The sequence below is a fragment of the Lontra canadensis genome, unplaced genomic scaffold (genome assembly GCF_010015895.1).
Source record: "Lontra canadensis isolate GAN:19392208 unplaced genomic scaffold, GSC_riverotter_1.0 scaffold44, whole genome shotgun sequence".
NCBI lineage: Eukaryota > Metazoa > Chordata > Mammalia > Carnivora > Mustelidae > Lontra > Lontra canadensis.
In genome coordinates this window covers 3,182,828-3,200,736 of record NW_022631038.1, presented here as the reverse complement: position 1 = coordinate 3,200,736, position 17,909 = coordinate 3,182,828, and positions in this window count along the sequence as shown.

Genomic DNA, 17,909 nt, shown 5'->3' with positions numbered 1-17,909 from the left:
AGTGGGTTAAAGCCTCTGCCTTCTTCTCGGGTCATGATCTCAGGGTCCTGGGATCGAGCCCCGCATCGGGTTCTCTGCTCAGCGGGGAGCCTGCTTCCCCCTCTCTCTCTGCCTGCCTCTCTGCCTCCTTGTGATCTCTGTCTGTCAAATAAATAAATAAACTCTTAAAAAAAAAACAAAACTGTTTCTCTTCTTAGGCACTGGGGGAGATCCAAAGAGAGAAAGTTATGAAAGTTACAAAAATGGCAAAAGCATCCAGGACTTCTATCAGAGATGGCATCTTCAACACACTATTTTCCTCCTCTCTTCTTAGAAATCTTTTGGGACGACTTATGAGTTTTAACACAAACCCATCTCTGCAGGCAAGGGAAGGGCCTGGGGGGTTGAGAAGACACATCTACACACTGTGTAGAGCAAACTGCAGGTCTTGGTGAACACTGTAAGTCTTCTAACCCACAGATCTCGTAATACAGGGTCTTCTAATACTACGGAAGTAATGTGTGTGCTACAACGCCAGCCGTAATCTTTGCCATGACCCAGAGCTTAAGGAGGATGACGATAGTTAATAGCAGGTTCATGTCACGGTTTGGTTGATGAGATGACAGTCCAGCCGCTCTCACTACTGCGGGCATTTTTATGTAGATGCTCTTCCAGATGCATAGGTAACTAGACAGACTAGTTTGGTGATTAACAAAGTCACAAAGTTAGCGCACGTTGGAAGGAGGCTTATGCCACTTCTCGCTCCGTGCCGCGGCTCACGGCATTCCTGCTGAATACATCCTTGAGCTCCTAAGTTCTATTTTCAGTGACTGGACAAAAGCCGGTGTTTAAGTGAATGTGGGATGAGCTGATGCCGTCGATAGTGTCCCTGCCGACACAACGAGACCACCTTGAAAGGATCACGAAAAGCCTTTTACTTCAACTCCCAAAACAACAAAATATGATACAATCAAGAGTCAAAAACATCTTGTTACTCAGAAGCCGCTAACCTTTCTATTTGTTCTGAGCTTTGTGGTCAGCTCTCTGATGTCAAGCTGGTCCACACAAAAGCAGAATTCCATAAAATCGTGCAGCGTAAATACTAGAAATTGTAAAGTCTCTCCTAATTTAACCTTTTTGAGAATGTCTTGCTTTTGTCATTTTGTTTGGAGGTACACATTTGCGTTGAACAAGAAAGGTGTCTGAGGTTTAAAGGGCTGACCAACGCGGTGGTCACGGACAGTGCTCACGGACAGAGCTCACGGACAGAGCTCACGGACAGAAGACACGGCTTCTCCAAGGGACACCTGGAATCACTGAGTGGGCTCTGGGCTCCCCAGGGCTCACTAAGGGGAAACACGGGGGGTGCCCGGAGTTGAGAGACTAAGCCTAGGAAAGTAATGAGCTGCCTGGTCTGACTCTTGTTTTCTGTGGGGCTTAACGGTGGGAGAGGGTTGATTCCAAGACGGTGGAATTAACCAGACACAGAGCTGTGAGTGCACGGCAGGAGGAATCGGGAAATAGATAAACAACAACAACAACAACAACAAACCGAGGACTTCAGAATTCACTTACTGCTTCAGCTAAGACTCCCGGAGGAGGTATAATCTGCTGAAGTCACAGGTCCAAAGAGAAAAGGGACCCCATCTACTAGAAGTCACGTTGCACGGGTATGAGGCCAACGGTGGGCAAAGCTTCACCACCAACCTGGTCCCGACCGACGAGCTGCTGTCCGAATGCTTTGATGTGGTCGAAAGACCCTGATACGAGAAGGAGGGCCATTTCTTACTCAGGCTCGCCGTCCTTCCCAAGAGGGCCAAGGAGTTTACTCTGCACCGAATAGACGCTTACAAAATATCTGTGGACCCATTAGATAGAAGCTCTAATCTAGTGATTAACAGGGTGAGGGGAGGCAGGCTGCAACAGGAAAAGCCAGAAATAGCAGAGATTTAAGTGTATTTTAGACTAGATACAAAAATAGTTTTAATATCATAATTTAAAATTCACATTGTATGAATGGCCATACTGGTTCAGGCTATACCGTGGGTTAGAATTTTAAGTTTTCTCTACATAACTTTATAAGCAGATCATGGTCAAAAATTACTACCACGTGGGGCGCCTGGGTGGCTCAGTGGGTTAAAGCCTCTGCCTTCGGCTCAGGTCATGATCCCAGCGTCCTGGGATCGAGCCCCGCATCAGGCTCTCTGCTCTGCGGGGAGCCTGCTTCCTCCTCTCTCTGACTGCCTCCCTGCCTGCTTGTGATCTCTGTCTGTCAAATAAATAAATAAAATCTTTAAAAAAAAAATTACTACCACGTAATTTTTTTTCAATTTTCCAACATATCACATGAATTCTAATGCAAAGAGAGAGAGAGAGAGAGAGAGAGAGGAGAGGAGGAGAGAATCAACTTAAAATATTCCTATATATTGTGATATATTCCCTGCATATGAAACCTAGTGTTTACTGCGAAGGGCCCTGTCTTGGGCATACTTGGCCCATGCTAGCTCTGCAGTAGTTTACCTTTCTTGCCATCCTTAACGAGCTATCTAGATCTCTGGAGACCTATATGTTGTGTGGTAGGGAAGTTTAAGGCATTATCTGGAAAGCTGTTCAAGTTGGCCAAGTTCATTAATGCATTAGGCCCATGGATGGATGGTAGGCAAATGTACTTCTCAAAGTAGTATGTTCCCAAAGAGAAGCATAGAACTCTAACATTTGCAAAAGGTAAAACCACTCTGAGAGACAGAGAAAAGCCCAATGAACTCATGGGGACTTAGGAGATCTGCTTCTCCCTCCTGCTTCCTTTGCTTCCTGGGAGACCACAAGCTTAACATCCCTTGGGTGGTAGTAATAAATGCTGATACTTCTCTCTCTCTCTCTCTCTCTCTCTTTTAAGACTTATGTATGTATCTATTTGCATGGGGGTTGAGAGGACAGAAGGAGAGAAGGAGTCTCAAGCAGGCTTCCAGCTGAGCACAGAGCCCAACAGGGGGCTGGGTACCACGACCCTGAGATCATGACCTGAGCGAAAATCAAGGGTCCAGCACTCAACCAACTGAGGCACTCTGGTGCCCCTAAATGCTGGAACTTCTAACCAAAATTCTCTATATTTTTGTCTCACCTGTCAGAATCCAGAAGCCAGGAAAGCGCTGGAAAATGTACATAGAATTTTCGTTCTTTTTCTCCTTCTAGCAAGTGGTGCTACTTCAGGGTTCTGCTGTTCATTAGGGATCAAGATGCCAATATTGGCTTGCTCAGATTAGCTCTTTATATAACTGTACCGATACCAGTGTTTGCATTCCTCTTCAACTGAAAATTTGTCAGAGAAGAAAAGCATTAAACCTGTCTCCACAGATACAGATCCGATGTTTGATTTCAAACAGAAGAAGCAAACACTCCACCATGGGTCCCATTAACTCTTGAGAACTCCACTCAGAGTGTTGTGGAGGACTCCCCCAGAACTGGAAAGGGGGAATAAATCCAAGTTTCACTGCCATTTTACAGCTACAGAGCATACTGGACTCAGAATAGAAACACAGAGGAGAGGGGACCAAATGCTAAACCCTTTCCTCTTTCTCCCTTTGTTTCCTTTTATTACAAATGTGATTTCACAAAACACGTATCACTATTGTATGCTACATGGAAACTAAATCAGGCTCAACCACGTCCACAGAACTAACGGTTTCGACGTGAGAAAATCAAGGCGTGCCATGATCCGTCTGTAGCGTGAATTAGAAAACCAGGCTCTGGTTGATCAATAAAACACATCCTTTCGAAAGCGCCCTGTCATTCCACATTCTCCGTCCCTCCTTTGAAATGAAACCAGTGGATTTCTCTATTTCATTGAATAATGTGGAAGTCATTGGCTTTGATCTTAACCTAAACCTGGAGTGTGTGCGGTAGCTATTTCCAAACGGTCTGATCACTAAAAAGATTTACTACGCATCCCGGCTCTGCAACAAGCCACATGACAAGGTTATCATCCCCATTTCATGGATTCAGACACCGGGGTAGGGAGAGGCCGAGAGACACGCTGGGTGTCGGAAGGAAAATTAGACTCTCAAATTTAGCGCACTTTTATTATCCTCTCTCAGAAAGGAGGTGTGAGGTGGCAGATCAGAAGCCAAGAATCCAGGGCTGTAATCTAAACTCTGGTACCGCCTCATCCCCTAGCCTTAGGCAAGTCATTTCACCTCTCCCAGCTCCGTCTCGACATCAGGTAAAATTGGCAATCCCTACCAGCCCTCTCCTCCCCTGCTGCGAGGATTAATGGAATGAGAGCTGCACCACACAGCTTGTTGGTGGGAAGGCTCTCTATAAATACAAAATATGCTAAGTGCCTCCTTACAGGTTCTGGGAGGTTTCAGCAAGCCTCCGGAGACAGTGATGCATACAGCTGTGCATTTCAATAAGCGTCCCTCAGCGCCCCTGGGGCCAGCGAGGCACAGTGACACGGTGGCCTCCACGCCAGGGAGGGACACGCAGGCTGCCAAGTGTCCTTGCTGATCTGGGAGTACCATGACCACCTCCCTGCGAGGCATGGGATGGGGCATCTGACTGGCCCCTGCCAGGCAGGCACGAGGTCTTTCTGGACTGGCTCTGGACACTGGACAAATCTCCTGGTAGGTGGGTTTGTTCTTGAAATCCCACTGAAGTGAGCTAGGCCTGGAAGGGAGCTGGGCCATCACAGAGAAGCCTCCGGACTCTCTCCTGCCAACGAGGGAGGCCATGTAACTCCCCATGGAAATCAGCCCAGAAGGGGAGTGCAGCTCTGGTAGGTGACCATCCATGAGCGAGCGGAGTAGGACTCACAAGGTAGGTATGGAATGGCCCATGCAGAGCCAAGGGACGAGACCACACGCTGTCCCTTCGCACTGCAGCACAGGCCCGTCTTGACTCTGCTCTTGAAAAGTGCTGCAGGGGCCTTCTCCTCCCATGCACATCCTCCTCTGCTCTGACTTGACACATGACATATGTGATGATGATTGTCACCTTCTAACTCCATTTATCTCCATGCCTGGAGTTCTCTTGCCAAAGCCATCTACGTAACTACTCAGCTACATCACTGCGGCCAGTGAATGAGCTTCTCCAGCTCTGCACGTCTGGCATGGAAGCCCTGACCTTCCTCCACATGAACCACCTTCCTCGTCTCTGGTTATGGCAGCTCCAGCTTTCCAGGGGCTCAGGCCAAAGACACTGGAGTCACCCTGCACATCTCTTCTCCTAAGTCCGGTCCAGTCTTCAGGAAGCCTGTGGGCCCACATCACTGTCGCCCAGATGCACCCTCTCCTGACCTCCTCGTGACAACCACCCAGCCTGAATATGAGCCATCGCCATGGACACAGGGATCACTGCATCCCGTGCGTATCTATGGCCACCTTTTCCCTCTCTAAGGATACTGGTCCTAGGAAGGCCTGCACTGATGACCTCCTTTTAACATGATCACCTCTGTGAAGACCCTCTCTCCAGATTAGGTCCCAACTGAGGTTTCAGGCATTAGGACCCCAACTTGTTTTTCCTTAGTGGACATAGTTTGAAGCAAAACAGGTGTCATAGGTCCATCTAATGTGTTTGTTTTTATTATCTGCTTTCCCTTGCTAGAAAGTAAATTCTGAGAGGCAGGTGTGTGTGTGTGTGTGTGTTGTTCTCCTGATATAAAGTAAGTGAGCCATTGAGAGTAGGGATTGGAACATAAAAGACATCAGTAAATACTTTTCAAGTGAATGAATGAGCGGACATTATCACATTGCGCAGGCATGTTCTGTGCCTTGCCCAAAGACCTGTAGGTATTTAGCCCCAAAGTCTGCACCCAGATCCTGAGGGCTGCCAACTCCACACACAGGACTAGGATAAATCACGGATTCCACGGGTGGTGGTGAGGAACGTCAGGAGACCATTCTCAGATGGAAAAGGCAGGCTGCAGAAGCCCGGGAATCTGGCTGAGTCTAGGGGGAACTTCCCGGGCTCTGGCCTCAGACCGGATGTTGGGAGCACGTGGGTGCCCGTGAGACAGTCCCGACCGGCGTCTGTGTTAATCAAACAGCACGATAGTTGCCTGGATGCCTCCTCATTTCACCAGCCACGGTGGCCTGTTACCAATTTCCAGAAAATGAAACGAGACCCCTGAGGACTGTAATTTGGGGAGTGCAGTAATTTAGGAATGTTTAAAGGGATCTGGAAAACCTGTCCAGCAGAGCTCTCAGGCACAAAAGGCAGGAGGCCCGGGCGCTGGAGGGTAAAACCACCTGCTGAGCTTGGCTTCCTTATCCGTCTCCCTACCAGGGACCTTTTTTTTGTTTACCGGCTTAGATAAACTCTTGAATCCTCGGGAATGCTCCAATAAATCTGTTTTCCTAAATACTTCATTCTTGTTTATAGAACGCCTTCAAAAGATGTGACAGTTTGGGGCAGACAGAAATGAGGCCAGTCTCTTAGCAAGCCCCGTCCTCTCTCCTCGCCCCAAAATATTTCTGGACAACGGAAAGCCGTCTAAGTCCTGGTCTCAAGCCTTAGGCTAAGTGGACAAGCCTTGCTGGGATTCCTTCAGGTAAATTTGCATATTCTCCCTTTAGCTTCGTGGGAAATGGAGCTCATTCCTTAATCACGTTGGGTCCTGTACATATTTCCGTATAGAGTCGTAATATAATGACCATTCCACCCAAAGGCCATGAACTTATTTTTTAATTTTCTCATCGTTATGAAAATGATCCAGTAGGAAATTATGATCACGGTGCTTTCTGAGAAACAGAGTTTTAGCCAATGACACCCACGTATTTTCCTGGCCACAGCGAGACCCGCGTCCAGCCAGGCTCCTCTGCAGGGTTCTGCTGCTCCCAGGCAGTCGGGTGTACGTCCAAGAGCCTTGCCTCTATTATCTGTCTAACAGATTATCCTGCTTCATATCTCCGCAGCACCAGATGGCATTATCTTCTCCGACTGGCTGTTGCCTTGTTAATACAGAGTTACATAGAAACATTAAAGGTCAGGAGGATACCATATGGTCTATTCTGTCCTGCCCTTTTATGCCCAGGAAAGGCCAAACCATCATCTGAGCCGAGCCTCTGCCAATAGCTGCTCATATTTGATTGTCCGTTTGACTCATTATTCTCTTTCTACGGAGACGCTGCGGCCACAACGCCCTCCCGTCTACACGGCGGCCATCACTTGCACATCCCAAACATCTTAGAGGGAACTAAACTGTAAACATCTGGGGCCTGGTTTCTTTTGTTTCAGTGCTGCACGGTACGTATTTTTAATAAGCAAATTGTCCGACACTAAACACATACTTTTTGAATGCTTTAGCTGACTTTATGTTGTGGGTCGGCTACCCGTGGGCTTGTAATCATCATTTGCAATCTGGGTTGTATTTATGCGATCAGCTTTTTTCCGCCAAGGATGCTGGTCTGTCTCGTCAGGTGGGTTTTAACCCCTCTTTCATCTTTTGGTTACTGCCTCGAATGCCTCTCCTTCAAACAGAGAGGGCTTTGCGTCTGCTTGAGGAGTCCCTGTTCTAAAAAAATGAAAAGGGGAGCTTCCGAGGCAGAGCTTCCGAACGAGAAATGTCCTAGCTTGGAGCCAACAGCCTTCAGTCCCAGAAGAACTGCAGCGAGATGTTCTCTCAGGAACCGATGCCAGACTGGACTCCGCCCGTCATGAATCCCAACATGGAGCCTTCTCACGTTCGAGCACCTCACGCCCACGGATGCTGGCTTCCTGGAGCACTTTTCCCTCTTCTCTCTCTCTCTCTTTCTCTTTTGCCTTTTTCTTTTTCTTTTTTTTTTTTAAATCATTTTTTATTTATTTATTTTCAGCGTCACAGTATTCATTGTTTTTGCACCACACCCAGTGCTCCATGCAGTCCGTGCCCTAATACCCACCACCTGGTTCCCCCAACCTCCCAACCCCCCACCTCTTCAAACCCTTCAGATTGTTTTTCAGAGTCCAGAGTCTCTCATTGTTCTTTATGGCTCAAGAACTTGGATCAGGGAGTTGATTCTTAAAAATCTCTCTCTCTTTCTGTCTCTCCCTCTCTAGGACACTATACCATGACCATCGGCAGATCTCCCTTTCTCCCTTTAAATTCCCTTTGTTGTGGTCAACTTAGAGACAATCCTTGAACTTAACCAAAGTGTTTGTCCCTATAATTTAGACGAAGTCTTTCTTCCCTCCCTCCCTCTGCCTTTGGGCCTTAAAGGTCAGATGATTGCATTTTCGCCCGTTACGATTAATAAATAATTACTCCGTGAAAAGCAAGGCTACAGGTCAGTTATGAACTTGAACGGTCCTAATCCTCTCCCCACGTCCCTTCCTCTCAGCCAGCTTGGAACCGCTGCTTCTTATTTCAGGTATTTTCCTTCTTCCTTGAGTTCGGCCAGCGCCCCATTTTTCCTTTTTATGAAAGTGATCTGGCTCAGTTCCTAGTACCTCACAGGCTCCAGGACCAGGAGGTAAGCTCACACCTGAACCTGCACCATCACCTTGATGCTCTCACTGGGTCGTTGAAGTGCCATTTGTAATCAGATAATTTGCACATTCTCTTTCAAATTCATGGGGAGAGGAAGATCCAAACTACTTTAAACGTATTGCCACCTCACCCAGCGACGGTGGTGATCGTGGATCTTCCCCCCGGGGGCTGCCGCCAGCTCTTTCGAGGCTACGAGCAAACCATTTATCTCCGTGCCTGGAGAGCAAGAAGGGCTCGCCGAGGGCGAGTACCGCTGCAGGAGCTCTGACGGTGCCTGGGAGGAGACTTACCACTCCTATTTCACAGGTAGATAAGCTGAGGCACAGACTGATGAGAAACCTCTATTCAGCTCAAAGTGTGAGCCTGTGAAGATGCAAGACAAAAGCCCAGATATTCTAAATCTTATCTGATTGATACACAGTACAACCCTACAATATAATACAATATCTATTACACACAGAAATGAGTCTCCTGGTTACCATTTCCCCAAACAAATAGAAATAGAAGTCATTCAACCCTGAAGCCCACGTAAGGGCAAGGAGATAAAAGCTTTTCCTCTGTGGGCACGGTCAAGTGGAATGGAATCTTGAGTCCAGATGAGGGCCCAGGCGAGGCTACCTGAAGGGCTCGGGTTCGGATGGGCACCCCGGGTTTGGGGTGACTGGCACAAACCTCCAATGTTCGCCACACTTCTCTGGATTAAGCCCCACTCCTGAACCCCTGGGCTTACCCCCAGCTCTAATCGTGTGTCAGTGATGGTGACCAGCAAATTAACCCTGGAAAACACTTACTGATCTCTACCTCAGATTGCTGACTTCAAAAAAATGCCATTGTTTCATCACATACACAGTTCTGCCTCATTAGCTGCTGTCACCATGTTCCTGAGCACCCAGGGACTCATTATTCGTGACACAGTACTTGGCGTGAACTTGCGGGTGGTTTCCAGACCAAGGCAACAAGTGTCTGCCGGCCCTCCTGCCCTCTTCTGCTGTCTGTGTGCCGGTGGAAGGTTCCCAGTCCTGCTCACCAGACCAACGGACGCAAAGCCACAAGTCAAAGGGTGCTCCCCAGCACTTCTCTGTTCTTTAGGCCCACAGAGCACCCGAGCTGACGCTTCCTCAAAGGCGATTTTCAAAGCCTGCTCGAGCTTCTTTTCATGGAGTAATTGTCACCTCCTGGGCTCCTAGGGGTGACCCGCTCACCATAGGAGCATTTCATAGGAGAAGTCGCTGAGCTCCATTAGATGAGACTTAATTAGATAAGAAGGAGCCAGAGACCTGAAGTGCAAATAGAAGCCCATGAGAAGCGCAGATCAGACCCGTCATTAAAGAGCAAGCTGGGAAGTAGCAGACATTTGTAGAAAATAAGTATGTAGATGGGGAAAGGGAAGCTCAACTCCCATAGACCCAGGAGGTGAGAGGAAAGCTTTTCACCATTCAAGTATCTAAGGGTTTTATCACTTATTGGCACATGGACAGGCAAGTCACAGAGGGAAAGAGAATCTGTACTTCTCTTTTCTTTAAAACTAGCAGGTGGGACTGAACTTACTTTTTGTGATGGATTACAAATCAAGCAGGAATGGGTAAAAATGTGGGAGAAATGAGACATTTAAAATTGTGAAACTTTATTTAAACAATATTTTTTAATCATTTTTTAAAATTTATTTTCAGCATAACAGTATTCATTGTTTTTGCACCACACCCAGTGCTCCATCCAGTCCGTGCCCTCTCTAATGCCCACCACTGGTTCCCCCAACATTTTAAGGGAAAAATCCGACCTTGAGAAGTGGGCTTAAGCAGCAAAACCAAATGCCCCTGAAGCAAATAGCCATCCAAACAGATGGTGGTCCCCTTGCACACACACTCAGAAAGTCACATGTCATTGCTCACATGTTTCTGGTGTTTTTCTTTCAGATAAAACCCTTGCCACATTCTTCTGGTGATTAGTAGGAATAAATGCTGCTTTTTTTGAGGTTTGATTCAATTCCACAGCCAAGAGTCTTTCTCAACCACTATTTGTGTATAACATGTACAATAATTTGTTTGGTAACACTATAGGCTTTTGGGAGGGAGAAGGAGGAGTATTTGGACTTTTTTTTTTTTTTTTAGTAATGTAAAAGACTCAATTTTATTTAATTATTGGCAAAAATGGTCTTAAAGGAAACTTGTAATTAATTGAAGCTCACCATTGATTTTAATTCAAATTAATCATGATTTCTCTTCAATAGAGAAATAGTCAAAGAACTCTGTCCTCCCTTTTCCATTTTAGCGTACATTTTTCAGGACAATGTCTAATCTCATTTTCTACAATTTGATTTCTACAGAAAAATTAGAGAGTGCTCTGAGAAAATTACACTTACCCAAGCTCATGAGAAAAGGTAGGGGAAATGGGACCAGATTAAATAAGAACAGGCTGAAAGAATGTCAGCAGGTAACGCCCAACATCAAGTGTGGTGGGGACTCGGGGAGGGAGGGAAGAAATGTGTCCACTGTAATTCTCATTTTCACCAAACACAGAGTAAAAGCTTTCTGTTTCAACAGAAACAACAGTCATGGAAAATGTCTTCCTCCTGAGGAGAGTAATGTCTGTTTGAGGATGCACCCAGATGTTTCTTGTGTGGATTTGGGGTTAGGCAAAGGTGAGTCTAGAACAGATAGAGGATGGAAGAGGTACCAGAAAGGAGTTTCCCTCCGGAGAAAGTCAGATTGTTTGTCAAGGAATTAGGACCAGAGGAGGGTGGTGGAGGAAACAGCTAGGAAGAAGCAATATTCCAATGCCTGGAATGGCTGACATGATTCTAGGAGCTAGAACATCTAAGAGGAAATACTAAGTTTTTTTTTTTTAATTTCCATGAAATTAAGCCTTTTTCTTATATAGCATTGTGTAACAAATTAGCCCAAACGTGACAGCGTCTAACAACAAAAGCACATGGTATCACATAGCTTCTGTAGGTCTGGAGGCAGGGAGTGGCTCAGGTGGTTGGTGTGGCATGGGGTCCCTACTGAGGTTGTGGTCAAGCTGTCAGAAAGGACAGCATGGGCCAAAAATCTGACCAATGGGAGCTGGAGGAACAGCTTCCAAGATGGCGCTCCCAACTGGCTATGGCCAGGAAGACTTGGCTTTTCACCACAGGTGCTCTCCCTAGGAAGTTTGAGTGTCCTCTGAACATGACAGCTGGCATGGCACAGAGCAAACGACCTGAGAGAGAGTAAGGCAGGAACCACATATCTCTATGAACTAGACACTGGGTCACATGCTAATATTTTGCTGTGTTCTACTGGTCATACAGATTAATTCTAACTCATTATTGGAAGAAACCACACAAGGATCCAAACACCAGAGCACATGGATCAATGGAGACCAACTTGAACAACAGCCTTTCTTATCCCACTCTATTTCCTAAAAACACCTTGTTTGTGAGTATGCAGAGGAAATTCTTAAAGAGTAACTACATTCCACGCCTAGGTTAAAGTATGGGAACCTAGAAGAAGAGAGAAAAGGATCCATGAAGTGGACTACTTAAGTGTAAGTCAGAACATGACCCCAGGAACAACCCTAGGAATGTTGAGGAAAGTCTTGAAATATTATTATATTCATTTATAAATGACCACAAATACAGCAGTCTGAAACAATACCCATCTGTTACCTTGTAGTTCTGTAGGTCAGAGGCTGCTGAGAGACCTGGGTCTCTCTGGGATAAAATCCATGGGTCTTCAGCCTGGCTACATTCCTTACAGTGGCTCCAGTGCAGACCCTGCTTGCAACACAAGGGGCTATCAGTCACACTCAGTTCCTTAGGGCTGAGATATCGTGCCCTTGCTAACTATCACTGATCCTTGCTCTGGAGACTTCCTGAGTTCCTTGCCATGCTCTCCGTGGACCCCCAGGATCTATCTCCGGGGATATGGGGACATGGCCCCTACTTTAGAAGCAGCAGTCGTGTGACTATCTTCTTTCTGCTTCAAACCCCTCCGAGGCCATCCACTCAGATATAGTGCTCTGCTTTTAAGGGCCACAGTGATTAGATTGGGCACACCTGGATAAGCCAAGACAATTTCTCTTTTAAGGTCTTAAGTATCAATTACATCTGCAAAGTCCCATTTTCCATGAAAGAGACAATTCATAAGTAGCTGGGATGAGGGAGGACGTGGACATCTTTGGAAGACTGTTCTGCCAAACAGAGTATTTGAACAATTGAGGACACCTTACAGCAGCTGAAGGGGTCAATAATGAGGTCATGGTAGAAGAGAGAGGAATGGGTAGAAGTGCTAAAAAGTTGAAAGGGAAGGAAGCAGGATGTTTACTCACAGAAATCAAAGGCTGGAAACATTCTCTGAGCAGCTTGCAGGCAAGACTGCTGAGCTCTGTATGGTGGCACGCATAGCCTGTGTACCTACAACTCTTTAAGCCCAATGTGGACAAGTTCCCCTCTTTGAATCCCATTAAGGTATACACACACCCATTCACACCTAGAGTGAAATGTATTTGCTGCATTGTAATGGACAACGAACTCATGGCCGAGTTATAAACCCTTGAAACAGGTATTTATATTGTAAATTCATGAGGTCTTTAGTTATGTTTTAAGTGTTATTATGACAGATCTTGTTCATAAAAGAACACCTCTTCTCTTCAATAGTGTGGGGTCGACCTTACATTTATTTTCATCTGCATGTGCGGTATTCTTTTACACAGTCTACCTTTTCTGTGGTTGAGAGAATTTCCCTCCTATTAGACTGCTGAATCATTCTTTTGGGAAGAGTATGGCCTGAAGGTCATTGTTAAAGAACCCCTGGAAAGTCAGGTCAACTCACCCCCTTTTTTCCTTTGGCACCAAGGTCTCTAATATCCTCATCCTTCCTATGCTCTGAACAGCCCTCTTGTAAAGCTGTATTAAAATATGAATAGCTGTGAATGCTCTCAGTGGCCTGATTCTACCTTTAAACAATGGTTTCTGGTTTCTTTCTAACTTTCCCAATTGAGAAGCCAATAAATATTTGAGAAGCAGGTTTCCTTCCCCAAAGCCAATGCATCGATGTACTTCAAACCCTCAAATATGCTGAACAAGAATATGTATTTTTCCAAGTCTCGGCATATATGCTAGCTGGTCCCACTATTTTTATTTAATTGACAGAACAAATTAATTTAGAACAATTTCAATCAAACCTTTTTTTTCATGGCATTGCTTAATAGCCAGTTCAACCCATCAAACAATCAAAAGGATCATAGACACACACGTTAGATTTAGTTTGTAAATTTTATCCGTATTCTCTGATATTTAAATATATTGCCTAACTACACTCTTTATTGCATGTTTCAAGAGGAAAATTTTCTCCTGGGAAAATATATGCATTTAGTATAGTATTATAATAAGAACTTTTTCTCATATGCAAAGTATAACATTTATGCATTTAGAAAGATTAACAGCCTCCATACTCTTTCTTAGCTGGTACTGATATAAATATGTATATTTAAGAACATAGTGAATATTCTTGCAGATGTGGACTAACACTTGCTATTTACACTATCCTCAGATACCTTAATTACCCACTCTTGAAGACATATCTTAGTAGAATGTAATGGTGCATTTAGGGTTCCAGTTCTGGAGGTAATCTTCTCCATCTCCACGGAAGAACAACCGAACTCATGACTCTGAGAAAGAAGGGAGATTGAGGAAAATACCCTATCATGCATAGTGGTAGCATCAATAAACAACAGGCACAGTCATTAAAACTTCGATCTCAAGCAACAATTCTGAAATGGCCCAGTGTCAATTTCCTAGGAAATTGAAATACTAATAGACACAAAACAACTGGAAAGATCATCAAAACTCTTAACTTGTGACAAGATGTAGATGTACAGCCATGCCTGCCCAGAGCAATTGCCAGTTGAGTGACAGCATTTAAAGGAATCTATTAATTGGAGGAACTCAGAAGACCTGGTAGTCAGCTTGAAGGCGGGGGCCAAAACCATTCTGAAGAGACTCATGGCGCTGTCCGGGAACCAGAGGGACAAAGCTCCACAATCCCATGTCATGACCTGCCTGATGTGAGAGGAAGAAAGCTCAAAGGAAACAGCCTGAATTTACTAAGAAAATAAATGAATGCAATGTGCTTGGAGATGAAAAAAGTGTATCTAATTGCCCCAATATATCTATCTTTGTCAGATATATTTGCAGATTAATCTACTCTTAGAGATTACCAGGAATGAGCTGATGCAGTAAGATCCGAGCTTATCAAGACTTTCCATTAATAGGAAAGTTCTACCCCAAAACAAGAAGCCTTGATGATGTCTGGGATAGAGCATTGTTTCACTTGCCCTGCAGCAGGCAGAGCAGCTCCCCAAACATGCCCACATCTTCATCTCCAGAACCCGTGAATATGTCACCCAACTTGGCTCATGGCAATATACAGACAGGCCTTAAAATAGGGAGACTATTGTGAATTATCCAGGAGGACCCAAGCTAATTCCATGAGCCCTTAAAAGCTGGAAGCAGAGGAGAGAAGGCAAGTGGAAGAGTTAGAAAGGTAAAATGACCTACCATGCTTTCCTGGTTGGAGGGAGAAGCTGCATTATAAATGTCGGTGGCCTTTGGAGCAAAGAGCAGCCCCATGGTCAGCCAGCCAGCACCCAGGGCCCCACAGCACCACACATGCACTTGAGCTAGATTCTCTGGGGCCACAGGACCAGAGCCCAGGCTGGTGACACCCGGTGAGACACCAAGAGCAGGAGCCCACCTGGACCTCTGACTTCAGATCTGGGAGATGATAAAGAGGCATACTTTTAAGTGGCTACGTTTGTAGTACATTCTGATGGCGGCAGAAACAAGAACAAAACCAAAGAAATGAACAGAAGTATTTTTGACAGTATTTTGACATTTTCTTACTAATTAAATAAGCCTTCCCTTTGTGCATTAGGATTTGAATCCGCTGTTGGGGAATGCAGGATGATCTGACTCTGCAAACGATCCAGAGCCCCGTTCTCTGGGACACAAAGGGCCTGATGTGTTTATGCCTGCATAGCTGGGTATGGCACCCCACAGGCTTCCAGCGGCCATCTGGGACAAGTGAGGAAGAGGCATTGCCTGTATGGGCCACTCCCATGCAGATTTTAAGGTATATGGGAAAGGTTGATAGCATCTCTCCTCCAAATCACTTCTCCATTGATCCTATTTATTTACAGGATGATTCCACTGATCAGAGTTTTTTGTTTGTTTGTTTGTTTTTCGCTTAATGAAAATTTCCTGGTGGGGAAAGTGGAGGTTCTTATCTCCATGTTAGCAGACATGTCATCATGTCTTCCAAACATTTCAGGTAATCCGTTTCAAAACAGTCATGGGGGTTCTCTGGGTCTGGAAAAAGGCTTAGAGGAAACTTTAAATTGAAAGAGAAGGCAAAAAAAAAAAGAAAGAAAGAGGAGGCACTTTGAGAGAGGCAAGTTGTCACAGACCCTCAGTGACGTCCCAAGGCACTGAGGCCCCGGGCACCGGTTCTCTGCCTGGAAGGAACATATAACCAGGAGGTAGAAAACAGGCACAGAACGAGAAAGAGGTCGGTAGGACCAACTGCACAGATTAGGAAATTTTACTGAGGGGTGGCCCCCTCCTCTAGATCAGGGCCTGACCCCTTCCCAGTCTTGTGCCTATGGATCTCTTTTCCCAATAATGTTTATGAACTATGGATAAAAAGGATGGCACAGGATTAGCACAGGAACTGAGTATACTGAAATTCAGCTATCACAATATTAAAAATATTTGTGAAATCAGAATATGTTTCTTTCATAATTTTAAGTAAATCGAACTAATTGGAATAACCATACCAGAATTTTGAGGTAGTGACGGGAATAAAGGACATTCTAAGTTATCGCCGCACTGCCAACACAACAGGGACACATCTGTGAGTTCCGCTGCTGACAACGTTGCAAAACTGCAATCTGCGGCCTACTTTCATCACTAAAAGCTGACACTTCCCAGGATGCCCGGGTGGCTTAAGCGACTGAGTGTCCGACTCCTGATTTCAGCTCAGGTCACTATCTCAGAGTCCTGGGATCCAGCCCCGTGTCAGGCTCTGTGCTCAGCAGGAAGTCTGCTTGAGATGATCTCTCTCTCTCTCTCCCTCGGCCTCTTCCCATATTCTTTCTTTCTTTTTCTTTTTTTTTTTTAAGAGGACGCTTCTAAGTTAGAGGCCAGTGCAAAATTATGATGTGATTTTTGCCCATCCAGGGCCATGCGCTCCTGTGAATTCTCCCCCCAGACCCACCCCTGAGGAGTGGCCCAGGAGGATCCACAGACCCCAGGGAAAGAAGGCCTGACCTAGGGCACCCAGGGACGTGACCACTGCATGTCGCTGAGTTTGCTCTAATAACATACAGTGTCATGTAAAGTTCATGAATAAAAGCGTACTCAAAAATAAATAAAATTTATAAAAATGAGAACATGATTTCAAGAAAGGAATCAGACAAATGAAGCAGCCAGAATTTGGCTAAATCACACTAACAGATAACTTTTAGACCTATTTTCTACAAAATCTTGAGCCTTGTTTTCATCTCAATGATGTTCTATGCAGATACAGTCATATGCAGATATAAGTCATATTTAATTACATTTTTTTTCTCTATCAAGGGGGGTGATGAAATCATCTTACAGAGTTTAAGTTGAATCTCATCCATCCAGTTCAAACAGTGGATACAAGGAAAAACTTCCTTATAAACTGCTATTATTTGTGGTTTAATACTTCTGGAAGTTGCTCCCATCATAAAATCTGGAATGAGATCTTTCACTTCCTGCCTTCCAGGCTGGGATTGGATTCACTGCAACAGACCCTCTGCAGAGTATTGTGTTAAATCGAATCTCCATAATCAGGCTGGTACATTTTTTTCTCTCCAATCACCCAAACAAAGAAGTCCTTGAGTCTTTGGAGCATGAGCAGCACATATCTAAGTAGCCCTAAATCTTTTTCTCAGCCCGTGGATGATTACAAGACAACCAGGAAGTAATTAAAAAAATCTGAATAAAGAGAAATGCACCAAAAGTAGTTAAAAATCCAGAGTATTTTGGAGCATTTCAAAGTCATGTAGAAAGGAAGGTACTGCTAGTTCCTTGAGTCGTAGCTGACATGTTTTCACTATCAGAGGAATGTCCATTCCCAGATTTTATGTGGATCTGCACAGAAGCAAATAGAAAGAGCAACAATTACTGCTCACATTGCTGAAGATGTTACACTTTACAGTTATGAACACAGGGTGGTTCCAAATGGAGACAGGAATTCCTGTGATTAGCACTGGTCTGCGGCAGGAGGCGGTGCATGGAGGAGGTCTACGGATGGGACCTGGGAGATGTGAGGGGTGAGGGTCTGATAGACCACCTCAGACATGTCAGTACCTGTGCCTGGAGGAGGATGAGAGGTCCACTGGCTGGGTTTCACCTGGGTCTGCCCATCGCTTTTAGGTTCTTTTATGCAAATGTATGCTA